General features: G+C 35.4%; 1 non-coding gene across 1 annotated transcript; it reads left to right on the forward strand.

The window, feature by feature from the left end:
- Positions 1-257: 257 nt before the first annotated feature.
- LOC140854216 (small nucleolar RNA R71) lies at positions 258-363 on the forward strand. The gene has a single exon (XR_012137349.1). It is a non-coding gene; the product is annotated as a small nucleolar RNA R71 (small nucleolar RNA).
- The last annotated feature ends 6,837 nt before the right edge of the window (positions 364-7,200 follow it).

A 7,200-nucleotide genomic window follows, 5' to 3' on the forward strand; every position in this document is an offset into this window, starting at 1 on the left:
CAGTTCATCTACCTTATGATGGATATCTATGGCATTTTCTACTTCATATATTCCACTTCTCTTTGGGTTTAACATGGGTTTATCTCTAATAGAGGCAGACATATGATGTAATGAATTTTTACTTAAAATTTCAAACAGTTGCCATGCCTCATCCTCACTTTTCAGCATGAATGTCCCACCACATGATGCATCGATCATTTATCGATGTCTTTCAGAGAGCCCATCATAAAAATATTGGATTAACTGCCACTTGGATACAGCATGGTGGGAATATTTTCTAATAAGATCCTTTAATCTCTCCCATGTTTCATGAAATATTTCTCCATCTAATTGAGAAAAACTAGTTATGGCTTTCCTTATTTGATTAGTTTTTCTTATGGGAAAATATTTCTTGAGAAACTCTCCTTGCAGTTGGTCCCAGGTTGATATAGTAATGGAATCCAAAGTATGTAGCCAGTATTTGGCTTTGTCCTTAAGTGAGAAGGGAATAATTTTAACCTAAGAGCATCATCGGAGAAGTTGTGAATTTTGACAGTTGAGCATATCTCAAGAAATTCTTCAAGATGTTTATAAGGGTCCTCATTACTAAGTCCATAAAATGAAGGTAACATTTGGATTATACTGGACTTAATTTTATATTGAGTGGCCTCCACAGGGGACACTTGAATACAAGGAGAGTAGGTATATGTGGAAGGAGTAAAGTACTCCTTCAGTTGCTTGGGTGGATCATTCTCCTGATTTTGGTCCATATTTTTACGTCTGTTGGCTCTAAAGGTTCTTTCTATTTCTGGATCAAAAGGTTGAATTTCTGGTCATAACGATCTACAGCCAAGCATACACCTTACAATTATACTGTAGAGCAAACACAGAAAATTTTTCTTTTTATAATATATATATATTTATAATAAAGTGAGAAAAGAATGAAGAAAATCTAAAGAGAAGAATCTAAGAATCTTAAATTTATGAAAAGGGAGAAATTAGTTAATGTTTAGATATTAATTGCAATCAACTTAAACAAGCATAGACTCTCTATCCTAAGGTTAACATAGATCTAGACAGCTCCTAACTTTCAAGACCGCCTTTGAGCACTCCAAGCTCAAGACTGACTAACTGACTCGGCCAGGTAAGCGTAAGATGTTGGAGGTTCCCTGCTCGTTGCTTTTCTTAGACACCAACTGAGTTGGTCAGGTCAGTCAACAGAATCAATTGAAAATCACTTTCTTTAACCACTTGCCTCAGACACCGAGCAATTAACCAATCCACACTCGGTTCAACTCTAGGGCTTTCTTATCCTATTGAGCTTGAAATCCTTAGGGGTCAACGTCTAATTAATTTTAGATTAAGGTCTAGGTTATGCAAATGCAAGGTAGTAATTTGTGGACCAAGGAAGGGTGATCAAATCCTCACCTTATCTGATTAATGGGTTATTGTCCTTAAGGTTAATTATGGAGATGAGATGCAAAGAAACAAGGTGTCCAATCAAGTTAAAAATTTTTATATTTGGGGTTACGCTATTTTAGTTAAGTGTTATGAAATGTCAGTGGCTTTTTTTTTTTTTAATTCAACTGTGCCAAGGTCTCCAGCAACGGTGCCAAAATTTGATGCGTAGTCATTGATAGCACCAAAAATAACTCTACTCACTACGTAGGTAGGATGAGTCGAGATCATATCCTCAGAGACCTTGGGCTAAGTTGAGATTGCAAAATAAAAGAAAGAAGCATTATTTTTTATTTAGAAAATAAATTATCTTAAAATTAATTTTATTAGAAAATAAAGAGCTCAGAAGTTTTGAATTAATTTTGCACTAGCAGAGTTGTATCTCTTTTTTAATTAAATAGATGCGATTAATCTTAGAAAAAATATCTATCTTTCCGCAGCATGTCCCGTACCCATAGATCACGGCGCATCTTCAAAAAGTACTAGGTAAATAACTCTTCTTTCCTCAACACGCCCCGTATCCGTAGATCACGGTGCGTCTTCAGAAAGTAAAAGTTGTTCCTAATATTAATCTAACAAGAAAGCATAAATAAAAGCACATGAAAGGAAGCAAATAAAGAACTCATGACGATTTAAATAAAAAGCATAATCTTTATTGCATATAAAGAAATATAAAAAAGTTTAAAACTATAAACCATCTCTGTGTCGTTATAAAATTTTTTCTCTACTCCCGAGACTGCTAGCCTACCTGCTCATGAAGTAGTCCCATTCTATTCTTCTATGCAAGGCTCTAGAAGAATTTTTGGGCTCCCCCTCCAATGAGAGTACAAAAATCTTTTTATAGGTGTTAGGAGGGAGGAGTTTTACATGATTTTTTGATGTGGGACTAAAAAAAATGCTAAAGACTAAAAGATGGATGGATGAGATGGAAAGATCACAAATAAATAAAAAAAATACAAATCTTTTCTCTCAAAGTATTTATAAATATTAATTTTTTTCCTTTAATAAGTATCTGTTCGTCCACAAGCAAAAACTCCCCGCGAACCCGCCTGCCGCGCGCCCGCTCGCCGCGCTCGCACCCACGCCTGCACGCCCACACCCGCACGATGCCGCGCCTGTGCCCACGCTCGCCTATGCCGCATCTGCCCCATATCCATCCCGCGTCCGCGCTCACCCGCGCGCCCAGGAACACTACCACGTGAAACATTCTTTTTGTATTCCAAAAAGAAACTTTTGTTTCTTCACAATGACGTCTATATCCTTTTGGATTTCTTGCATAATATCTTTATTTTCTATAATACCGTATGCATCCTTCTTTTATTTTAATTTTATTTTAAGTCTAAATTTCTTCAAACTTGAGTCTTTTTGATCTATGAATTGGACTTTTTGTATCGATGATCATCTTTTTTGTAAAACATAAAAAGAAACATCAAATTCTTAATAAATAAAATAAATTAAATATAATTTTTTGCTTTAAATGACTTAAATTAAGTGTTTATCACCACCCTTGACCCAAACAGGACTAAGAACAAAAGAAAGAGGCAAATGGTTACTTCACAAGGTATTTATATGATAACACTTTGTAATTTTTCTGTTTGTGATACTACTATCTGGGTATTGGATACTGAAAGTCCTATTAATATATGTAATTTCTTACAGAGACTGCAGGTCAGTAAAAAATTTTGAGAGGACGAGCGGTTCCTTAACATTGGAGATGGAAGTCTTGTTCCAGTTCTGACCTTAGAACCTAGAAAAACTGGTTTGGTGCTTATTTGGGGCATTCCAAGTGGGTGTGGGAGTGGGTGCAAAGTGGATGACTTAAGTGATGATAATTATATCTCATATAAGAGTCCTTCTTTCATGAGTATTAGACCAATTCAAATCAGATTTGAATAAAGAGTCCTCCTGTCATTGGGTTATGAGAATCATCTATAAATAGAGAGGGTCTCTACTTATGGATGAAAGAAGAGAATAGAATAGCAAACAAATCAATTTGAGAGAAGAGAAAAAGAGAGAGAGATAGGCGTGTGAAGAGAGAGGTCATTCATCTTCTACATCTCTCTCTTTGTTGCTACCTCCTCTCCTTGGGCATGGATCCTTCTTGGGCATTCTACCTGCTGGTGTGAGATGTCATATCATCACATCTCATCTCTCGATTAATTGAGTTGCGAAGCCAATTGGATTGGAGTTCATCCCACTTTCCTGCAGTGTCTGACGTGCATACGAAGTAGAGGGTCTGTATATCCAGGCCTCCGCGAAGGTTTATATTAGATAATTTGGGATTTGATTTCTGATTCCACTACGATTCAGATAAGAATTTAAACCATAAACAAGTAGAACATTAAAAAAAAAATTTAGATGCAACTTGAGCATTCTGGAGAAAAATTGTTCCCTTCCTTTCACAAACTTCCTTGGACTCTTGATTTATGATCCCGCCCACCTTTCCTATTTATGCCAATATATCTCACGGAGAAAGGAGTTTAACGTGAACTCTTCCATGCTAAAAAACCTCACACCTTGGAGGAAAAATAGGCACAAATTAAAAGTGGGCTTGGGGCTTCCTTATGATGCATGGAGAGAGAGAGTCCTAACCACTTAGGACTCCTCTTTAGGTGGCTGATTTAAATCAATTAAAATTCTAATCAATTCTAATCATATTCAAAATTGATTAGATCCAAATAAATTAGAATCCTAATCTGATTAGGAGTCCAAACTATTTAGATTAAAACCTAATCCAATTAGGAATTAGAAGTCATCTAATTAGAGGAGGATTCCTAGTCCAAATAGGAATCCAAAAATCTCTTAGATAGATTTTAATCTAATTAGAAATTAAGTCAAACCCAAATCCTAATCAAATAAGAAATTTTTCTTTCATGTAATTTGGTTATCTCATAACCCTATTAGGCTTGATCAAATCAAACCCATGTTAAGTCAAATTAAATCTAATTTAATTAGACTTGATGCAAGCCCCATTGCACAATCAAATTGAGCCAATTAGCAATCCAATTACTAATTAATCCTCCTATAACTCACTAACTCTTTAGCGAGTTACTTAATTATAACTTTTGCATTAGAATAATCATCAATCAAATTAATAATTAAATCCTATCACGATTCATAATCACAATTCAACCATCTGATCAGTCAAAAGCCTCTTTGTGTGTGATTTCATAGGTTCTATTCTATCTGATAGTGAGATATATTGTGATTCTTATCATAATATCATTAAAACTTCTTTCAATAGGTTGGAACCATTCCAACTCTACCCATCAAAGATCATTGATCATCGAAATGATGCCTGTGGGTCTCACAATCCATCAGTGACATCTAGCAGTATGTAGTGGCAACCCAGTAAAATAATAGATGATGAACCTTTAGGTACAGTTAACGTATGATATAGTTTCTCTATCGTGAGTCCCAACCAGATGGTAGGTTATGGATAAATCATCAAACCTCATCATTGATCATATGATAGATTCAATTAGCTCGAGTCCATGTGTGATTCTCATGAAAATTCTTTTTCATCATCACACTTGGCCATAAACTTAAGAACTCAGCTTCTTAAATCCCATGGACTACTCCCTTCTGCTAGGATCAATAGATTCTATCTAGGTGTGCACCCTACTCCTACAATGGACCAACTGTCACTAACATCCACTATAAGGACTCATTGAGTCAATGTTTATGTGTAGTCAAACTCTAGCAGCCTCACTGCGAGTAGCTATAGCACCGCAGGTCAAAGGACCAGTTACACTACTGCAGCATCGAAAAAGTCACTAACAAGTGAGAAGACATCCATATGACTTTTCGTGTTGGTCACGTTCAATGCTAGTTATTCTCTAACAACCATCTATACTGTCGCTCTAGTATCACTATACCATAGATATGAGATTCATCTGTCCGAAGAAAGTGATCCGTATACTGGTCTATCTGGATCAATCACCATCGCCATAATGATCCTATGACCAGAAGCAATTTAGGATTTAACTATCAATGACATATATCTCAAATTCTCAATTTTTTAAAAATATGTATCATCATCTTGTTAATCCTTTGGATGATTCATAGACACATAAAATATGAATGGTAATATAAAGATCCTTTAAGTATAAAATCATGTCCTAGTAATATGATATGCATCAGCCAAGATTGGCTTCTAGGGCATACATGTAACAATCTCTCACTTGCACTAAAGTCAATCTGCCATATACTAAGCCCCATCTTCTTAAGACAGACTTAAGTCATTGGGTAGCTAAGTGACTTGTCAGTGGATTAACTACATCTCATGTAGAGTTTGCTCTCTGCACCTCTATGTATTTCTACTTGAGGTAGTTGCATATTCTGTTGCTCTATGTGCTTGGATATCTGGTGAGACCTACGCTCCTTAGCAAGGGCTATGGTGCCATTGTCTTTATAGTATAGTGTTATGATATCTAATAGTATGACATCTAGTTCTGCAACTATCATTAGAACCAAAATACATCCTACACATCTACAATGTACTCAGCTTCTATTGATCGATTACTTGGAACCTTTCCAAGATACTGAATCATGATCACACAGGTACACACCTCATGAAGTAGACATTCTATTATTGACATCAGACATAAAATCTAAATTGGTGTATCCTTCCACTCATAGCTTTGACGCTTCTCTAAAATTAAAAATAAATCTTTAGTTCTTCTCGAATACTTAAAGATATTTTTACAGCAATCCAACACTCCTAGCCTGGATATGACTGATATCTACTCGTGACATTCACAGTATTGACTATATCATTTCAAGAGCATTACATGGCATACATCGATGCCCAAGAAGGTAGCAGACCACTCTTCAAAATTTCTATGTTGAACCTTTTGAGTATCTACTCTCTGTACTTTATCTATGAAAATAGAAGCATCCAATTACATCTATCTCAATAGGTCTTTATATTGTTAGAATATAGGATACTTGTTTTAGGTCTTTCATAGAGAGTTCAATATACAACCATATTTTAACCGATGTTAGTATTGGATACTTCCAATCAGGAGGATATCATTTACGTATATTATGGAGAACATGACAACACTCCCACTGACTCTTTTGAAAATTCATAATTCCTCATTTCTAATCAAACAATCTAATCATATCATCAAAATGAATGTTCCAACTCCAAGATTATTATAGACTTAGTGATCTCTTATCACGAGAAGTGAAATCCATAAGTTACTCCATATAAAAATCTTCAAAAGATATCTAATCAAAAAAATTATTTCACATTTCTTTCTTGGAGTCGATGTCTAACATCGTCTCATTGTAGGTTTTAAGATCATCTCTATGTTTTCTATCTCCTATAAGAAATAATTTTTCTCTACATCCTCTATTAAGTATACCCAAGTACCTTTCGAGAGGATAGAAGATCCTACTGTATCTATGAGGTGGAGGAGAAACATACATATACTAGCTCATCATGAATAGGTTCTTTAGGTCCTATGGCTCGCTGCTCTTCAAAGACACTCTCTTCGAGCTTAACTTTCCTCCCACTATTTTATCTTGGATAAATAATGTTCCAAGAAGATAATATAATGGGTCAGAATCATATTGTAATCCTTTCAGAAGAAAAGTAGTATCCCAAACTCTTTTAGGATATTTCTTAAAATGAGCTTTATAAGCCAATCCTCTTTCATGTCCTCCTGCTATCCTTGACATAGGCTGGACTCCTTGAATCTTGAAATAATCAAGATTCAGTTCTCACCATGCCATATCTCATACAGTGTAGTAGGA

The sequence above is a fragment of the Elaeis guineensis genome, chromosome 15 (genome assembly GCF_000442705.2).
Source record: "Elaeis guineensis isolate ETL-2024a chromosome 15, EG11, whole genome shotgun sequence".
In the NCBI taxonomy this organism is placed as follows: Eukaryota; Viridiplantae; Streptophyta; class Magnoliopsida; order Arecales; family Arecaceae; genus Elaeis; species Elaeis guineensis.